Raw genomic sequence first — 21782 nt, forward strand, 5'->3', positions numbered from 1 at the left:
TACCCCCATTCTTTTTAATCTATGAAGGAATAAGTTGTTTCTTCTGCCAGAGCCATTCCAATCCCAATTTCTTAATGCTTAGTCAGAAGGAAAATAACATATGAAAAGTCAAAAACAGAACATTCACTAGCAAAGAAAGCACTGAAACTCTGATTCCTGTTTTTATACATACATATACACTGTTTGTATAAAAGGATGAAGGATGAAGAGTATAAAGGATGAAGTATAAAAGGATAAAGGGATAGATAGATAGATAGATAGATAGATAGGTAGATAGATAGATAGATAGCTCCCTAAAGGTCAAAGTATACTAGATTTTATGTATTTTGCTTTGGAGAACTGTATGCTACTGAAATACTCTAAGCAAGCTTTTTTGGGAAGCTACTATTTTTGTTGTGATAAATCCACAGAACTTAAACAAGTATGATGAGTTGATTTTATAAGATTATTACAACTTTAAAACAATCACTTTTAGAGAGTAAAGACTATATAGTAAATTTGTAATATTTTATACACCACAAAATTCAAGGAAATGAAAAACAAAATTTAAAAAGTACAAAAAAACAAAAACATATAACTTTTTATTTATTTACTTATGGGGGTTCAGAATGCCTTGGACGTGGAAAGTCCATGTCCTCAGAAACAGTTAAAAAAAAGTACACAGTTTTGTTTGTTTTTGTGTTTTCCCCTCAACACACACATGTTTAGTACAAACTCAAGAAATGTTTGCTAACTAAATAATGCACATAATCCCTCTACTGTAATACTCATATTTTAGCTATTTTACCCTACATTTATTTCTTTGCAGGTAAGATCTCAATTCTTCTTTGAATGATAAAATGTAAAAACCAAAAAGGGGCAACCATAAGCTCTTCCTTTGAACTTTTCAGGTGTTGAAGGCAGGTAAACTGCAAGCTTACAGATATATATTATTTGGAACTCAGGTAGTTGCCTTCACTTTAGGGGAAAAGAGATCAACTTAGAACCTTCTAGATTGAAACTTTGCCCTTTTGTGGCTGCCTTTCCTTTTAGGAAACAAGTTAAAAGGTACTACTGGCCAGGTTAATTGACTTACAAGTTTGTCTTTTTAATAAGTGTCATAAAGTATGTCAGGCTGCTGAAACTTGCTTTCAGTGCATTTTTTAAAAAACTGTTGTCAACCAGATTAAAGTTTATTGTTCACATGTACATTTGGTTTTCAGGTTGTAATGAAAGACACTGAATTGATTTGCCATGCGTAAGAGAAAGGGGTTGTGTCCTTTGCTCTCTCTCAATGTGCCTTTCCCTTTGAGGTCTCCTCCAAACTGTGCAGTTAGCAGATATTGTCCGGTGCTGGACTTGTCCATGTGCAGAACATTGCTCACATGCTTTTCTGTGTCTCCATGGAGAGACTTTCTGAAGGACGAAGAGTATTATCTGAGAAGTGTTATCTTATAGTGTCTTATTAATTTGAAAATAAAGTATTTTGAATATAATGACTTATAAATGAATCTCTTTTTCCCTCAAGGACTTAGATTGTTTTAGAAAGAAACATTTTCTTGTGTTTTTAATTGGCAGATATTCATGTTCATGTAAAGCCAACCTGACCCTCTTTACCCATAAAGCCTCAACCTGACCTTCATAGCTCTGTATTCCCCTGAATGACTGCTTCTCAAAAACACCAAGAGCAGGTTTTGGTAAACAGACTCAAACTATTTGATCTAGCAAGCATTCTATTACCTTTGAAATTTCAGGAACGTGGGAAGGATGAAGACGTTTCCAAGCAGTCACCGATGGTACAATTTGCTGTTTGCCAGACCAGTTCCTTGTATGGTTATTCTCGAATTTTCAATCTTCAAACATTATTACTATGATTCTACACACGAATTTTAAGCTGAAGCTTTAGCCTTCCCCTCAAGGCTCAATTTGGCATAAAATATATCTATAAAACATCAACCACTGAACTAGCTGAGGAGCAGGCAGAGGATGGGATAGCTTATTTTCTCAGTCTGAGGAAAGCCTCTGTTCCAATAATCCCTGTACTTTCTCACCCAACTTTGTTGAAGTGAATAATGCTATAACCAAACAAAAAGGATTAGTATCAGAGCTAGAAATACCTGATTTCTGTCCCATGTCATAAGTGCCATCACTTGAGGTTTATTTCTTTGGGTTAAATTATCATTAATCCATATATATTTGTCATTTTAGTGTTGTCTCTCCACATTAGAATGTAAACACCATGAAAATAATGGGCTTTGCACACTTATGTGTCTCCATTGCCTGGCACAATTTAAATTTCAATAAATATTGGTGGGAAAATGAAGTTTTATCTTTCTGTATGTTAATTATCCCTGAAAAACACTTCTTTGTCCCCAATACTCTAATGAGAAGGAGGTCGTCCCACAACCTTCTCTGTGGATGAGATGAGGGCTGTTGCCACAGGATGGAGCGGGACACTCGGAAGCATTTATGAGTCACACAGAAGTGACAGATTGCAAAAATTAACATTGCCAACTTCTCAATGTTAATGCAGAAAACTAGCTTCTCAGTGGTATCTAGTTCACAACGAAGGTAGGGGTTGAAAAGCAGAAAGCCAAATCAAAATGCTGTGAAGTAACAGGGAAAGAGTAGCCATGAACAGAAACAGGAGAGAGAGGGGAGACAAATGGAATCAGGAGGAGAACATACAGGGCTTGCCAGTGTTCACAGAAGCCATAGTGCCTCCAAATGATTGCTTTGTAGAGTAGCCAGATGACAGCATATGGAATATCAAGTGAATTTAAGAAAGCTTAAAACTTTTGGAACTAACACCTTAGAAGCAATGGAAATGCCGTATGCTTTAAACTGACCTCTGCTCTCCAAAGCTCTGTGACTCCAGGTTTTCTTTTTGCTCTGGAGCTGATACTGGGTGAGTTCGGCATGGAGGATGCAGGGGCTGTGTGTGTAAGGGGAGTTAGGGTGAGCACACCGGGTAAAGTGAGTCTCTTTGTGCTGGTTATCTTCTGGAACTGTGCTGATGGAGGGCCTCACCCTGCCCTTTGGCCATTGCTGAGGCCACACGTTATACATTTGGCCTATCTATACAGCACTGCTCCTGTCTAAAACCAACTGGCCTTCTAGGGCTGGCAGAATATTTGGGGAGCCCTAAGTTAGTGCAAGGCTCAACTCAGCACCAAGCCAGTCTGACCTTTTTGATGCCCTTGGTTCTGGTTAATGGGATTTCTCTTGGTCCTAGGCTAAGGGCTCCTCAGGTTTAGCCCAAGTCTAGTCACTAGTTTCATGGATTCTCACCTCAACCTGTTTTCAACATTTTTTTCTAAGAGTCAAATGCAGCTTCCCAACATCCTTGAAACTCACCAGCCGTATCCTACCACTGTCAGTTTCTCAGTGAAAAGCCAGGATAGTCCCAAACCAAAAGGATTATTAGGAGCTTCTCTGATGACATCAGGTTTTCTTGATTTCTCTGACCTTATTTTCTATTTCTCAAAGCACTAGATACCATAGTATAAAATGCATGCAATGGCTTGCAGTTCCTATGATCCTCCCTTCATGTACTGTCTCACTTGTCCCCCCAGAGCCTTGAGAAGTGGGCTAGGCAGGGCTGTTGTCCCTATTCATGAATTATAGACTAATGGCCACAGGTGACTTGGTCTGCTTCCGTACACTTGGCCCTGATTCTGAGAGGCACCCATGTTCTGCCCTCCTCAGTCCCTTCTGATTTAGGAAGAGTTTGCAGTATGGAATGAGATGGGATTACCTAGGGAAAAAGTCATGGAAGAGGTGACTTTTGAATCAATACATTATTCTAAGTGGGATAGTAGCAGAGACTAAAGAAAGGAAGCAATCAGTGGATTACAAGGTCTGAGAACAAGTGCCAGGGAGGGGCAATTTTGGAGGGGTTTGGGATTCTTGGAGAAGTGGTAAGAGATAAGGGTGGATATATTTAACTTAATAAGCACATGTCTTGGCACATGCTTATTGTGTGTGCATGTGTGTGCATGTGTGTGCACTTGTGCACATACGCGTGAGGTAGGGATGCCCATGAGAAATGGCGGTGGGAAAGGTTCCAGGGCAACATTTCCTTCACAAACTCTCCAGTTAGTAACAGGGAGGGCAGGGTTAGCACAGAAACAGCTCTAGACTTGGAACCTAAAGACCTTGTTACTTTTCAGAGCAGCCACTTGGGAGCTACACAGCACTTGGCAATACCACCTTCCTGAGGCTCACCCTTGTGCCACATGAAATGAATGTGGTAAAATAGCTATTTCAGCAGCATATGCAATTACAGGGCGCTCAACATAAAAATGAGATAATATGTTCGAAAGCACATCGTAAGCTAGAAAGAGCTCTATAAAAATAATATTTTATTCTCATTTTGAGAAGTATTTTAAAAAGCCATGGTAGAAAAGCTAACACATAGGCATTTGCCTGAGCACACTCACATACATGTGAGTGCTTCCCTTGACTGGACACTGTTAAAGTCCCTCATCTCTTTCCCCGAGCTTGGATGGTTGTCCAGCAATTCCCTTTACCACCCCAAGGCCTTCTGCCCTCTCTCCCCACACCATGCAGGCCCCATGAGGCCCTTGCAATAATGCCTTTTAGGATACCCACACCCTTCTTGCCTTCTTCCTAACCTTGCCCCCAACCTTCATGGAAAACAAAGAGCCCTGCATGTTGTTGTTCTCAGAACACAATCAACATAGCCAATTGGAATCTGCATGAATAATTTAACCTCCCGGCAGGGACTGGACAGAATCAGAAGATGCAGCGGCTTCCCAAAATTAATAAAGGCTTTTATAGAGCCATAAAAAGCCATAATTCAATCATTTTAAAAAGGGCAGTGAACACAACGCTTATTAAAGGCTGGGTGCCGCTGAGGAGTATTCAGGGAGGCGAAGAATGCTCACTCAGCAGCAATGGCCCCAACACACGCCCACCCCCTCCTCTTGACAGGCAGATAACCTGACCCAAGCATTTAATAAGCAATATTTACTGATGATTCTTCTCTGACTGGCTTAGTCATGGGAGAGTACTAATAAGGAGGATGATTGAAACAATGGAGGATTTTTTTTTTTTCTCTGAACAGTAAGCCATTGCGCTTGGAGTGGAAGAATCATCTATTTCCAAATAGTAGTTAACGTTTTTTCTTTTGTCTAGTCGAGCACATTGGGGGTGAATTTTTGCAGGCCTCCCTACCTAGGCTATATTCTTCTTTAAGTAACTTAAACACGACAATTATAGTACTTGCTTTCTCTAGACTCTGGTTGCTCACTTGTAAAAGCAGGGGACAGCATCAGGTGTTAGTTTCTAGATGAAATATTCCTTTCAAGACACCATGCTTCCATAGTCACTGTCCACAGTGGCTCAGCATGCCCAGTCTGGTTGTTGAGATAGCTCCTTTATGACTGCAAGTTCCGCAGGATCAGCCTAAGCCAGCCACACTGTGCTGAGAACTCAAGACCAAGTTTGCACAGTCTGTATACTGCATAAAGGTGATCACAAGAGAGAAAATGGGAGCTGACAATGGACTGCTTAAGTTCAGAGAAAAGAGCATCTTTTAGCAGCTCTTTAACTTGGAGGAAAAGGGATTTTCTTCTTATAAATCACACAATGGTACAATTAATGCTGGTCATGGCCATGGTCTGGTCAATCACCTACTCTTATTCCCTAGGGCTCAGAGTTCTCACGTGTTCAGTAATTTCTCTGCCCAGACCATGGTGGCAAGGCTGCCTTTTGGAAGGGGCAGGGAGCAGGGGTAGGAAGAGGGCAGGTTAGAACATTGTCCTTTTATCAAAGGGAATGAAGTCTCAGACCCCAAGGATCTCAGCAGGTTTGCTCCAAGCATGTCTGACTTTACAATTTACTGGGACACATGTCCCAGGGCTGCCACAATGAATGAATTTTTAGCAAACAAAACATAAATAAATAACTAGATGTGCAGCCAAGATGGGCTCTCAATGACTTATCTGACCCACATAGCTCACTGTGTAGTTTGCTCTCCCAGCTACCTCCTCAAAACATAAGGGAGTATGTCTTCGGGCACCACAGGTACTAAGTGATCTGTCCATTGCCTAACGTCAAATGACAAAGTACAGGTCCTCATATATCACAGCCTTTCTGGCAAGGATTAGGTCACGCTGGGCCAAAGTTTTGCTAATGAGATCATGCATAAACAATAAGGGTTGGCTGACATCTTGTCAACTCTTTCACTGTCACTAGAGGGGCTGAGGTACAACAGCGAGAAACAGAGGCCTGTTAGCTACCCAGAATCTAAGCCAATGGGTAACACTTCACGGAGCTGCTGCTCCTCAAACAGCCCCAACTCTTACTAGCAGAGAAGATAGGTCCATGCATTCATTAAAGGATTCATCCCTTCTTTTGCCCATTCCAGATACAGTTACTGATGTGTCAGGTCTTATTGGTACTGCTCTTACAGCAGGAGACCACACAGAAAAAGTCGCATGCATTTGGAGTTCTTCCTGGAGCATCCACATTCTAATGGAGGTGATGAAAAGAAGAGCAAGAAGGAGCAAAGAAGAAAGAAAAAAGAAAGAGAAGAGCCTTTGGATCTTTCTGCATTATACTGTCCTCTGTTAAGACTCTACCTATTGTCTCTCTGCAGGTAGAGTCTTAACATAGTACAGTATAAAGCAGACAGACCCAAAAGTTCCCTATGAGAGGTCAGAAAAGACTATGGCTATTTCCCTTTTCAACCAGCCACAGGCTCTGTTTAGGGCTGTCAATTGTCCTAGTCAAAATTTTTGTGAGTCTGAAAGGAGAGATGAAGTTCAGTTTGCTCAGATTTAATGGTTAAGTTTACTTGTCATTGGTTCCCATGTTGCATGTAATTGACAATTATACCATTCTTACTATAAAATCTAAATCTTACTTTCATCAACTTACAGTCATGCATTCTTATCAAATATAAATCTCAGACTTTTTTATTGGGTCACAGAGTTATTATATTTATGGATACATATATTATGCATGCATATGGATATATATTATGCATGTGTATGCATATATAAAATATATTTTTTAAATGGAAGTGTTCTCATTCAGTCATTGGAGGTACAAAATAAAGTCACATCTCTTAGTAAGTTTTACATAATAACATCAAACTCCTATTTGTCTATTAGAAAAATGCCTATTTTCCTTTCCAAATGGACTTCATTTGCATTTTTTTTGTTTTTGTTTTTGTTTTTGTTTTTGAGAGGGAGTCTTGCTCTGTTGCGCCCAGGCTGGAGTGCAGTGACGCCATCTCGTCTCACTGCAAGCTCCGCCTCCCGGGTTCACGCCATTCTCCTGCCTCAGCCTCGTAAGTAGTTGGGACTACAGGCGCCCGCCACCATGCCTGGCTAATTTTTTTTTTTTTTTTTTTTTTTAGTAGAGATGGGGTTTCATGGTGGTAGCCAGGATGGTCTCGATCTGCTGACATCGTGATCCGCCCACCTCAGCCTCCCAAAGTGCCGGGATTACAGGCTGAGCCACCACACCGGGCCCTAAGAATACTTCCTATGGCAAATACACATGCAATATTTTGCATATATCATAAGGGTACAAAACAATAAATTTTCACAAGCTTAATGCGCTCACATACCTACTTCAAGGTACAAAATCAGAATGTTAGCAGCACCCCAGAAGATCATCTCTTGTTTCCATCTGCTCACTACTACGGCCACCCCCAACGATAATAATCGCCATCCTGACTTCTGATGACATAATTCAATTTTGCCGTTTTTTGGTTTATGTCGTATACATCAGTATATACATAAATGAAATGATACAATATAGACTCATATTTCTAGAATCCTTTACTCAAAAATATGTTCATTGCAGGGGCCTTTGAAAACAGTATGCTGAGAATAGATAGGGCTCAAGGTCAGTATCTCCAATTGAACTTTTAATGAACTCCCGTAGGCGCCAAGAAGGCGGGCAGATAAGGAAGAGCATGGAAACAAAGAACTGAGTAGAAGGTTATATCTGGGAAAAGAAAGTTTGTTTTGCATTGCATTCTTTCTGCTGACGTGGGGTTTATGGAGTATAAATAAAGTGAGGCGGAGGCTCTGAGCGCGGCCGCCATGTTCTCTGTGTGTCTTTGTCTTTTGTGTGTTCTTTCATTCTCCACCACCCCCGGCACGGACCCCAACAAGTGGCGCAGCGAGCAGGGTCAGCACGGGTGAGTAGGGGAGAACAAGAAGGGGAACCCCCCTAGGGGCGGGTAAGGCCCGGATATTGTTAAGGGGAACCTTCTTAAGCTTTCATTATGGGAATTCCATCTCTCTGGCCTCAGAATATTTATGGCTGTTTCAAGGACTGTTGCTGTCTATGGGAGTAGAAGTGAAAGAAAAAGACTTTGAAGCGATTGTTTGCCCATGTTGAACAACATTGTTACTGGTTTCAGTATCAGACTAAAGTGCAGCTGAATCGGAAAAAATGGTTACAGGTAGTAAAAGCTCTGCTTAGAGCGCTCCAGTTAGGGGATATTATGCCTCTAAGATTGTGGACCTTGTGTAACTCTATCACTCAGACATTAGAGTTACTTGAGACTGATTCGGAGTGTGGTAAGGTAGCCACAGGAGGAAAGGTATCTGAGGATTTGGAAAAATAAAATAAAATAAATCTGAAATGGAGCCCATTTGTGCCAGGGTAGCAAAAGGGGGAGAAGAGAAAAAGCCAGCTCTTCCTTCTTCTAAGGGAAATTCTGACATGCAGTGTATTATGGAAATGCTTCAACAAATATTACAGATACATTCTTCTAATTCACCTTTGTGAGCTTTCCCTGTTTCTTTTCCTTCTGCCCTGTTAAAAGAGGATTTTCCAGTGCCTCCAACCCCCCGGCTTCCTTATCTTTACCTTTGTTTGGCAAAGTTTTCTCAGTGCCTTGCCCGCCATTGGGAGAGGGAGAAAAGAGAAAAAAAAAAAAATTTAAGGAGCTGGATCTGTTTCCAATTATTTGTGCTTCTTTTGCTCCTAATGCTCAGTTTTCAAATGGTGACAATAATGTCCAATTCAATGCCTTACAAATTAAATTTTTAAAAGAAATGAAAGCTGCCATTTCTAACTATGAACCCCTATCCTTGGTCTTCTTGATATTTTTCATCAAAAAATTTGATAATTCCTATAGACTGGAAGACTTTGGGGAAGGCTTTTCTTGATCGTTCTCAGTAGTTACAATTACACAGCTGGTAAATAAACAAGGTGCATGTACAGGCTAAAAAAAATGTTATGTGTGATCCCCCAGGAGCCACTGAGGAACAACTCACAGGCACGGGCCAATATGCTACTTTTAATACTCAGGCTGGTCTAGATAATGTTGCCCTTACTCAAATCAAGACTTTGTTTTTAAGGGCCTAAAATAAGGTAAAAATAACAATTAAAAATTGTGGGTGCTGACCTTACTTCAAAAATTTTGTTACAAACGTTGTCTTTTAAAAATGCTTATACTGACTGTCAAAAATTGTTAAAATCGTTAAAGGCCAATGGGGCCAATTTAGATAAATATATTAAAACTTGTGTTAGTGTTAGAGGGGCTATTTATAATACTCAATTATTTGCTGGAGCTTTGTCTAAAGCCTTAAAAGGAAATAACAAACAAGGTGTTTGCTTTTAGTGTGGTAAACCTAAACATTTCAAAAAAAAGTCATAAAAATTAAACACTTTTATCTCTCAAGGCAGAAAGCTGGCTTCAGAGGTATACAAATGTTGTGGTAAAGGTCGACATTGGACAAATAAATGTCATTTCAAAACTAATAAAAGTGAAAATTTACTGTCTCCTCTCCTGAAAAATGAGAGCCGGGGCCCACAGGCTTGGGGCCCCAACAATTTATGTCACCAGGTCTAAAAATGTAGTTAGTTTATCAGTCTTTACAAATAAAAAATATAAAAAAAAAAAATACACAAACTAACTAGGTTTCTTGTAATAAATCACTAAACTAGTCAAAGGACCAAAAAATACAAGATCAGCGTAACTCTAAAGGATGTAAAATTATGGTTCTACACTTGTTACATTAAAGAGCTAAAATAAATAGACGTAATATTAACAATAATAACAGTAATAATAGCCATAGTATACTAAGTACTTACTATGTGTCCACTACTGTAAAAAAATCTTCACTTACATTTAGTTCTTCCAACATCCCTTTAAAACTGACAAATTTTATAATTATTACCATTTTGTAGACAAAAAAACAAAGTTAAGACAGTTTTATAAATGTATCCAAAGTCATATAGCTATTATATTTTAAAAATAAAAATATAACTTTCTGTCCCCAGAGCTTACATGCTTAACCCTTTCCTCTAGACTACTCTATAAAGTACAAAATTGGTAGTCACCCTCCTTAAAATAATCGGAGGAAAAAAAAATCAATAACTAAGTAAAAGTTGTATCTCAACACCAAATCCAATCCCAATTTCAAGTATCCATTTAGCCTTAGATTATTGACTAAATCTACATACAATACCCAGTAAACAATGGCCTACAACATCAAAAAATAAATTCAAGTCCTCCTTAAGGATCCCACACCTTACCCCAGTTTCTTAACCTTATGCGACAACTAAACAGAGCGCCGCTACTGACTTAACTATTACTCAGCCTTATACTTTGTCTCCTAATAGAGAAGTATATAAATTAGCTATTAAAGTGTGTGACCCTTTGCCAAAAGGACATGATGTTACTAATAAAATTCTTATTATGGTTCAAGTCTCACAATTTATATGCCTAGAGACAGGGAAACGTATTCTCAATAGGGAGGGTTTGGTAACACAAAAAAAACTGTTTTTTGAAAAACTTTAGTTTCTAATCAAAAGCCCTTATATTCATTACACATTAATAAAATAGTTTTTAAGGGGTTAATTGATACGGGGGTAAATATGTCTATTATTTGTTTAAATTAGTGGCCTATACAATAAAAAAAAAAACAAGTTTCAGTTATACTCACTGACTTAAGTACTACTGTAATTTATCAAGACGTAGAACCTTTAACCGGTGTCGGTCCTAAAGGTCAACAAGGTCAAGTGATTTTTTTTATTTTTATATTGTTCCTATCAATATTAATTTTTGGGAACAAGATCTTTCACAACAATTTACTACTTTTTTAAACATTCCTCATATTTCCTCAACTGCCAAAAATATGATATTCAAAATGGACTACAATCCTTTAAACTCATAGCCACCACTCCTATTTAGGTAAAACAGTAACCATTATTTAAAAAAATACTTAAAACTCTAAAAGAGTAAGTCAAAAAACAAATGGCCAAAAGAAATATAAAGCCACATATTTCTACATGAAATTCCCGTCTTTGTCTTGTCTTAAAACTATAAATGTTTACATTAAACCTTGGAAAAGTTTACAGCCTGGTCTTCCTAATCCTGCCCTTATCCCACAAAGTTAAAAATTAATGGTCATAAATCTCAAAAATTGTTTTTTCTCTATTCAGTTACAACCTCAAGATTGTAAAAAGTTTGCCTTTATTATTCCTAAATATAATAATAAACAACCCATTCAAAAATATCAACAAAAACTTCTTCCTCAGAGTATACTTAATAGCCCTACTATATGCCAAAAATTCGTACATAGGACTTTAAATCCTGTAAAAAATCAGTTTCTCAACTGTGTTAATTTATCATTGTATGGATCTTCTCTGTCCCTGTTTTTAATAATTCTCAGCTACTTTCTCGATATCAATAAAAAGTTTTACCTCAAGGTATGTTAAACAGCCCTACCTTATCTCAAAAACTTGTCCTTTTACATCATTACAAACTCAGCTTTCTTTCTATTCACTTAATATTGCCCCCAAAAAAATTCAACTAAATTTTCCTATTCAATATTTAGGTTATACCTTAAAAACACAAAATATTCGACCCCAAAAAATTCAAAGTCAACGTAATCATTTCAAAATATTAAATGACTTTCAAACAATACGTTCTGTTTTAAAAATATAACATCTTTTTTCTATTCTAAAAAGAGACAGTCACTTGGACAACTCACGCCATTTAACTCCTTTGGCTTTACAGGAACTCCAACTTGTAAAAAAACAACTTTAAAGGCCCCTTCCTAATGTTCCCCTTTCCTTTTGTTTATTTCATACTTTACATTCTCCTACAGAAATAATTCATCAGACCAATCGGCCACTAAAGTAGATCTTTTTGTCCAATAAAACATCTAAATACTTGACTACTTATATCGATCGTTTAACTAAACTAATCATCAAAAGACGACATCACTGTCGACAACTTTGGGGAGGAAATCCTTCCTTAATTATCTCTCAATTCACTCATAGTCAGATCACTTATCTTCTTACAACTTCTGATTCTTGACAAAAAACTTCATCAATCTTGAGTTACAGTTTATCCTTATCCCTCGGTACAATAGAAAAAACTGTTTGCTATTCTCATAGTCTTACTTAATTTCCCTACTACTGGTTGTAACATTGTTAGTGATTCTCGTTTATGTTACTTCTTATATTTCTCAGGCCACTTTATCTCTTTGTACTACTACTTCTCTTCAAAAATTCTTTTCTTTGTTATCCTTTACTTTAAGCCAACATCGAGCTCCTTTATTCATCACTCATCTTCGTTCTCATTCTCAACTTTCTAAACCATTAGTTCATGGTAATACTCAAATTAATTTGCTTTTAATCGGCCACCTACATACTACAAAACAAAAATATACTCTACATCACACTAATAGTTCTGACCTTCAACAATGGTTTCATTTAACTCATAAACAAGCTCGTTCTCTTATTCGAGCTTGTCCTTCCTGTGCTCCTTTGAGCATTCCATCCTTCCATCCTGGGGTTAATCTACGAGATGTCCCTTCTTTTGGACGATTAAAATGTTCATCATACCATTGATACCTTTTCTCATTTCTGTTATTACTCATCTCTTAGTTTGTTTCGCCATCATGGGCATTCCTCTTATACTTAAAACTAATAATGCCCCTACTTATGTCTCTCATAAATTACAAGTTTTCTTACAACAATACAATATTCAACATATCACCGGTATCCCGGACAACAGTCAAGGTCAAGCCATCATTAAGCACACAAATTTAACCTTAAAAACTCAACTGCTAAAACAAAAAAAAAGGGGGGAAATGAGCCCCCCAAAAAACCAGATTTTTTTGAAGGTTAACCTTTCTACCTTAATTTTTTTTATTTTGAAGGTTCTTTTTACCTTAATTATTTTTTAAATCAATGGAGACAATTGCAAGACTCCACTGTCGTAACCCATCTTTCTTCACCTCCCTCGGTGATAGTCCCCACTGACAATTTAAAGATTTGGTATCCTAATAAAGAAGGTAAGTATGTTCTAGGGCAAGTTCTAAAACAGGGACGGGGCTATGCTCTTGTCCTTACAGGGAGCGGACCTGAGTGGTTTCCTACAAGATAATTGAAACCCTGTTGAAAAAAAAACTGGATTCAGCATGCATTTCTTCTTTTGTTGGATGTGCCTCGATGGGGGACTTATTTCCCTTAGTGAGGCTTTGTATAAATATTGCACTTATATTCCCTTTCCACCCTTGTATCAGGGAGTCGCCTGGGGAGAGGCGGAAATTAAGGTTTTCACCAATGACACTACTTGGATGCTGTCCCCCTACATAGACAAGGACAATATAAAATGGGAAACGGAAATTATAAACAACACATACCAATTTGGAGTGGAAGAACTTCCAATATGCATGGGAAATAGTTCTCATTGTCTCCGAAAATCGCATGAAGCCTGGGTTGTTCACTATAATCATAGTCATGTGGCTACTAATACTGTTATTATAATCATTCTGTATATAGTAATGAAACTATTCCTAGTTCTTTACCTTTTTGTCCTATTCCAGAGGTTTCTCCTAATATTGAGGTGCTAGAGTGGCAACAATGTCGGAAAAATAAACCCCGGATTTATTAGAATACAATGGGATGCAAATAACTGATTAAAGTGTACACGGTAATTTTCAAACAAAATTTAGTCACATACCTTTAAAATGACACCGGGTAAATAAAAGTATTGCTGCTAACAATAATAAAACCTTGGTATGGCAGGAAGGAGGCCTAAGTACAAAGTCATCTTTGGAAGTTGTTAGCTGCAGGCAATGCCATTAGCATTTTTGTGGGGAATATGCTCCTTAATCTTTCTAACCCGAATAACTCCTTTCATATTCAGTTATATCGAAATACCTCCTGATATATTATTGCTTGTGTCTGTAAGCCCTACCTATTATTAACAGGAAATTTGACATGGAATAATAATATGGGGATTGTTAATTGTACAAATACGTGTACATTTTTGTCTTGCCTCAATCATTCCTGGTGGCACAACTTTACTGAGGATATTTATATCCTCAGGGTTCGTAAAAAAATTTGGCTACCTGTTAACCTTACGCGACCATGGGGGGCATGACCTCTTGAGACTTATATTTAAACTTCTCTCCAGCAAACCCTCCATGCCCTTGGACTTATAATTGCCTCGGTGATGAGCCTTGTCGCCATCGTCTCCACTACGGCCATAACAGGGCTCGCTCTTCATCAAAACATACAAAATGCTGAATTTGTACAGCAATGACACAATCTCACCGGTTATGGCTTCAACAACAAAACATTGATTCTCAACTTACTAAAAGATTGGACAACATGAAACAAGCCTTGACATGGCTTGGAGATCAGCTCACTGTCCTCAGTACTCGGATAACATTACAATGTGATTGGAACTCCACTCAATTTTGTGTAACGCCTGTGCTTTTTAACATCTCTCAAAATTGGACCGTAATCCAAAAATTATTAATAGGCCATAAAAATATTAGTTTGAACATCCAAAAACTCACTCAAAACATTTCCAAAACATTTTGACAACAATTACATGTGTTGTCTGGAACTGTAACCCTTCAGGAGCTGGGTCAGCGCCTTGTTGCCTTTAACCCATGGACCCAGATAAAGACATGGATTTCTACAATCTCTGAAAGTATATTTGGGCACTTAAATTGGGTCTACTTCTTTTGGTAATTCGATGCTCCCTCCGTCGCCTCCAAAAACAAAAAAAACCCACAAAAACAAATATGGACTACCTTTTTAGGATTGAGGCAAAACAAAAAAAAAAGGGGGGGGGGAAAGGAAGGGGCCTTTGAAAACAGTATGCTGAGAATAGATAGGGCTCAAGGACAGTATCTCCAATTGAACTTTTAATGAACTCCCGTAGGCACCAAGAAGGCGGGCAGATAAGGAAGAGCATAGAAACAAAGAACTGAGTAGAAGGTTACATCCGGGAAAAGAAAGTTTGTTTTGCATTGCGTTCTTTCTGCTGACGTGGGGTTTATGGAGTATAAATAAAGTGAGGCGGAGGCTCTGAGCGCGGCCGCCATGTTCTCTGTGTGTCTTTGTCTTTTGTGTGTTCTTTCATTCTCCACCACCCCCGACACGGACCCCAACAGTTCATTTTTTAGTGTTCCATTGTGTGGATATTTTCACTCTGCTGCTGATGGGCATTTAAATATACAGCTTGAAGGTGTTATAAGTACTGTTGTTGTGAAGATCCTAGGACATTTCTGTCTGTGAACCTGTAAGTGTAAAGCGTCTAAGTTGGACTTCCCTGGATTCAATCTCCATTTTCCCTTTGTAATCTGAGGTCAGTTACTTAGCCTCTTGGTTTCCTTTCCTAATATGTAAAAACAAACAAACAAAAACAAAAAACAGGAATAACACCTTATCATAATGTTGTCAGTGAGTGAATGGGGAGGTGGGCCCAATCAACTCAGTGAATGTGCATTTTTCTAGGGGTATAACAGTCAGCAAAATGGACACAGTTACTGCCATTGTGGAGCTCTATTCTAGTTGCACAATTGGGTGGGAGAAGTTAGAAGGAAAAAAAGCAAAACATATGTAAGCAATGTATATTAGGTAAGTGCTATGGAGATCTATGAACCAGGAAATGGGGATCTGGAGTGATGGGTGATATTAATTTAGGTTGTCAGGGATGCTCTCACTCAGGAGTGGGGCATTTGAGCAAATACTAAAGGTAGGAAGACATCTTGTAGATAGATAACTGAAGGAAGAGTGTTCTTGGCAGAGAGCCTAAGACATGCATATGTTTAGTGTGTTTGAAGGGTAGAAAGAAGGCCAGGGTAGGATACAGAAGATCAGAAAGATAAGGATTGCAAAGTGGCGAAGGTGGAGATTGAGTAAGGTCTTGTGGGTCACTAGAAGAGTCTTCCTCTGAAGATGAGAAACTACTGGATAATTTGTTCAAAGAAAACTATGTTTTCACAACATCAGTAGAAGCTGTGATGAGGATATACTACATGAGGCATGACAAATGAAGAAAACATGAATAATAAGGGTAAAGAAGGTGTAAAGCGGGTATGAACATGTATATTTTACTGTGTGTGAATATGTTGTATGTGTACATGTGTGAGATAGCTGATCCTATGAACATGAACCATAATAATTAATATTGAGAAAGCTTTTCAGAGGAGGTAGGGCTTTGAGTGTGTATTTTGAATTACAGTTTCAACAGAGGGATGGATAGAGCAGGATAATTGATTTCCTGATAAACATGAAGACTTAATGTTATTTCCTTTCTTTCCCATTTGAACTAGAATACGCTATGGTCAAGTGATTTACTCATCCCATGCCTCCATGCTGTGAATCCTCCAGAAGTGGCTAAATTTTCACCACACCAGAAAAGATTTAGTTGATAATCATAATCTACCAGTGAAACCACAGGAAATATCACCATCTTTGTCATTATCTTTTTTCATCAATGAATAATTTTCAATTATGTAAAAGCACCAAGGAATGTGGTAGTTGGGGGAATTCTTTGGATTTTAAAAAAATATATTTTCACTCCATTATTTCAGCAAGGGCTAGCTATTCTTCTTGTAAGACCAGTTCACTCAGTTGACACATTGTTTTAAATTTCCCAATACTTGAGATTACACCTACTTATTTTGGCATTTCACTATTCCCTGTCTTTGCATGTCTGGCTCTGAATCCTAGGATTCTATTAGAGTGACTATAGTTAGCATGCATTCCTCACATCTTCCAATTAAATGCAATATTTCCTGGTTTTTCATAGTAGTAGGTTTTCAGGACTACTGTTGATAACGTTCTTGCTTCAATTTATGGCATATTTTACACTCTTAAAACTAGACTTTAAAAAAGTGCATTAACTTTTTTAGATGCTATTTCCCCACATATACCCTGAGGAGCATTTCTTATCTGAATATATAATGATCAGTCGACCCTAGACGTTTGCCGATTCCTTTCCTACATGTCATACTTGGCTCCAGCCCCAGACAAGGTCCAGAATAACTTCTGCCTGCTTTGGTTGCTAAGAACAAAATGTAAAGAGAGCTATTCTCTCACAACATGTGTGTACTGTGCCTCAGTAATTCCAGATTTGGTGTCCTGTCCTTATAAAGCAATTTACATTTCTTTTTAAATTAATGTTCTCTCCTTTGATTAGTCCATCATAGCTGGGGAAAAATTAAAAAGCTTTTCATCTCATCTATATCTTGGGCACATAGACGTATGCCAGTAGTCTGAGATCACTTATCATTTCCCCCATCTGTCATGTATTTTAATCTAAGACATCTTTGTGGAGGGGGTAAAACTGCATACATTTGCTTCTTCAGACATCATGCCCTTTCTCGTGCATTTGATTTAATCAATCAGTGTCCATGTGTGGACTGTATAGAACTTCCATGTAGTTTCACAGTCTGTCAGTCACTTGTCATAAGCAAACTGGTCATCAACCTCAAAAGGCCTGGACACCGAGTGGTCTCTTTGACAGTGTCTGGGTTTCCTTCATGGCCTTTACTCCACAGAAATCTTAAAACATCCACACTGATCCCACCAGGACTGTCCTATCACCTCAAGTGGATACTACTTCTCTAAAGCAGGCTAATCATGAGTGTAGTTCAATACAATGAGGAACAGTGAATTGATATACATACATACATACATACATATACACATACATAAAATAAGGTCTTTCTTTCCACAGTCAGAGGCAAAACCTGAATAACAAATAGGCCCCAGTCAATGTGTGGATGGCAATTAAACCACTTCTTAAAAAGCATAGTAATAATTTCGTACAATTAATACACAGTGAATTAAAAAATAGTTCGTAACAATTTCACTTTTTAGTTTTAGTGATATTACCAGGGTATGTAATTAGTTTTTTAAGTCAGTTGGCCAAGATTTGATGAGATTTATATTATTCTAGAATGGTTATGTTGCACCTAGAGTAGAATTCAGTTTGAAAAACCACATATTGAGAAAGACATGGAAAATCTAGAGTGAAACTTCAGAAGAAAGACTCTGAAAACTGCGCTACAAGAGTGATTAGGAGATGGAAGTGATTAGATCCAGAAAGAAAAATCCTGGAAGGTTCTCCGAAATCTGTAGTGCTGTTATTTGGAGAAGGGTGGATGTTGATTTTACCTTACGCCCCAAAAAGAATTCACTCGTTCATTTATACGAGATTTATGATCATCTAGGGCAGTAATCTGGGGACTTGGATTAAGTGAGAGGAACCTTAGTGAGAGAAGATTGGCTTGGAATAGATGATGTAAGGCCTTCTAAGTCAATGTAGGCACTTTTAGCCTGAATGACATGAGATGCCCACTGCAGGGTTTTGAGCAGAGGAGTAATGTTATCTGGGATACTTCCTTTGGCTCATTCTTGATGTTGGGTTAAGAAAGACTGTGCAGAGACAAACTTAGCAATGGGAAGAATAGGCAGGGAGCTTTGGCAGTAAATCAGAAGGTTGGTAGTAACTTGCACCATGTAGTCACAGTGACCATAACGATGTGGTATGTAACACCAAGAAGAGTAAGAATGGCTATGCATAGTTAAGGTCTTCAGGTCAGAAGTTTTAGAACAAGAAAACAAGTTTGGAAGAAAACTCAGAGATCTCTTCTTACACTATCACCAAACAACATTTTGGAAAAAATCAGAATGATATGCCGTGTTCTGTTGTAAATGTATGAGTAACAGTAAAATATGGGCACTTTTCTCAAGGAGATAATATATTTTTGGAAAGAAAAAGACACAAATAATTTTAATGTGATGTGATGCTGGAATGAAAAAAGGTGCCACATAGATCCAAATGAGCAAATACTACTATTTATTTACTGTAGAAACTTGGATATATTTTTTTCAGAGCATCGTTTTCTCATTTGTAAAATGGAGATAAGATTTTGTATTTTATATGCCTGCTGTGAGAACTAATGATTCAATGGTTATGCAGTATCTACCACTTTCTCTCTGCTGTGACATCTCAGAACTACCTTTGTTCCCCTCCCTTCCCTGCCCTTTTATCACCTCTCATATCCAGCCAGAGGAGGCCCATCAGCCTCCACCCCTCACCCACCCATTCCTACCTTCTGTATTTTGGGCTGTGCAACCCCCCTACAGAGAGGTTCTCTTTCTACCTCCTTGTTCCATATGAAACCTGGCTAACATCTGATAGTGCAACTGCTTTGGAACAATTTTATAATAGACATTGCTCCTTGTCTCAGTCCCCCAAACAGAGGTGTTTCAATAAGCCCCTTATTTACTCTGAAGTGAGGCTGAGAAATGACAAAATCATCGTTATTTCTTAAGAACGTACTTTGGGTGTTCTCCCATCCTTACTGTTCTTTGCTCCTGGCCAGTAGCACCCAGAAGACACTTCAGCACATGATGCTTTGTCCCTAGGCAGAGTGGCCCCAGATGTCCTCAACTATAGTTCCCTTGCTTTCGTACCAGGGGATTTTGTACTCAGCAGGTGGTCACTATGAATTTATTGAATAAACAGGTCTTAATGTTCTTTACCTACAGTCTTTGAGTTCATCCTTGACTATCTCAGAATTGGTGTCAGGATCTCTTCTAGACACTTTCGCTGCATTATTTGATTTCACTGGCTTTAAAGGGCATCTTTTCCAGTCTATTTCTACTTCACATGTCTTAAAGTGAAAGTGCTGCAACTTAAACATCTTGAATTTAAAATTCCCCAAAGGCATGTAACATTTGTTCTCAAGTTTAAAGAAAAATAAAGCGAAATCAAACTAAAATAAGTGTTTCTCATCACCTCATGCATCTCGATTACAAGACCTACTCATTATATATTAGATTCCAATGTATGGTGGTTTCACTCTGGGGTTCCACCAAAAGGAATCTGTAGGGGACAACTGTACAGAACACAGAACTGACAGTGCCCTGTTTTTAAATCTATTTTCTTAGGAATGAGTTACTCCTGGCTATAAGAAAGATGATCTCCATGGACTGTCAGAACTCACGAAACAGCAAAAGGAGCCAAGCGCAGTAGCTCACACCTGTAATCTCAGCACTTTGGGAGGTTGGGGTGGGCAGATCACTTGAGGTCAGGAGTTTGAACCTGGCCAACATGGCGAAACCTTGTCTCTACCAAAAAATACAAAAATTAGCCAGGCGTGGTGGTGGGCACCTGCAGTCCCAGCTGTTTGGGAGGCTGACGCAGGAGAATCACTTGAACCTAGGAGGCAGAGGTTGCAGTGAGCTGACATGGCACCACTGCGCTCCAGCCTGGGTAACAGAGTGAGACCCTGTCTCTGAAAATTCAAACAAACAAAAAAACCAAAAGGATACCATAAACAAGAATGATTTTCAATGCCAAGACGAAACTTTTCTGATGCCATCACCCTTTGCAGTGAAGCCTTCCTTAACCGTTCTCTCAAAACTCCAGCATTTCATTGCCCTCTCTCTGAACTTCAGTGTTCTTGGTACCACTTTATTAATAGTTGTGATCCGTTCACTCTCACAGTAGGATCTGGGTACAACTGGAGACAATGTCTACTACTAAACTTCCAGATTCTCATCTGCTGCAACCACATTCTGCATAATTTCTAAATCCTGAGTTTCCCCTTAGCCTTTCAGCCCATTTCCACTTTCCTATACCCTAACAGCAGTCTCTTTTTGAGTAAGTTAGCTAGAGTTTTATATATATATATATATATATATTTTTTTTTTTTCCTCTGTTTGATTGCAACTGAAGAACCCTCCCTGATACAGAGCAATAAGTACGGCTTTTTAATTACGACCTCCACAGGCCTTGGGCCTAGGGGGCATTGTGTAAATGTATATTTAATGAGTGAATGAATAAAAGTGATTTTAGTATAGCAGGAAAGATGAGACAACATAAATGAGCATTCAGACTGAGCTGAAAATGGACCTGCTTTGTCCCTGTTTCCTTTGAAAACACTTTCTCCCTGTCAGTTTTTTCCTGCCCTGGTTTCTGGTTTTCAGTTGTAATGTGCTTTAAAGATAATACTGCCATGTTTCTTTGAACTGAAACTATCCAGCAATTTATGACCAAATTTAAGTTTGGCATAACAGGCTTAATGTTCAGCTTTCCATCTGTATTCTGTGCTTGGCAAAAACCCAAGGAAACTTGGGATTTTATGCTCCTGAATTTTATAAACCAGTAAACACAAAGGTATTGGAATTGTATATCTTAGCATGAAACATTTTATCTCGTGCATAAGAAATATCAAATTGGACTGTAGTGTAGGCAGCTCAGGGATTTGTGCTACTTCCTCCCTTTAGAAATATTCTTTAAGAACCGATGTCTGTAGGAAGTGATGAGAAAACAAAAACAACGGTTTACTTTGTTCAGTGTTCCCAGCTTGTCTAGCTATTTTCACATGGATTCTATCATGTTGTCTTTCCATTGGCCCTAAAATAGTTGGAATTTATGTTATTATTCCATTTTATAGAGAAGTATGACAGAGCCCTGAAGAACTGAAGTGATCCCAGAGGTCCATAGCTGGTTAATGCAAGCCATGACCAGA

At 38.4% G+C, this 21782-nt stretch overlaps 1 long non-coding RNA gene across 4 annotated transcripts in view; it reads left to right on the plus strand.

The window, feature by feature from the left end:
* The first annotated feature begins 7848 nt into the window (after positions 1-7848).
* Positions 7849-21782, plus strand: part of LOC126940994 (uncharacterized) — a 139217-nt gene continuing 125283 nt past the window's right edge. For 2 of the 4 annotated variants that reach the window (XR_007721034.1, XR_007721036.1), the window contains exon 1: positions 7852-8161. This is a non-coding gene — a long non-coding RNA (uncharacterized LOC126940994). Of the gene's footprint in view, positions 8162-21782 lie in introns of all 4 variants that reach the window. The other 2 variants (XR_007721035.1, XR_007721033.1) reach the window with 2 other exon arrangements.

This window comes from Macaca thibetana, chromosome 18 (genome assembly GCF_024542745.1).
Source record: "Macaca thibetana thibetana isolate TM-01 chromosome 18, ASM2454274v1, whole genome shotgun sequence".
Lineage (NCBI taxonomy): Eukaryota > Metazoa > Chordata > Mammalia > Primates > Cercopithecidae > Macaca > Macaca thibetana.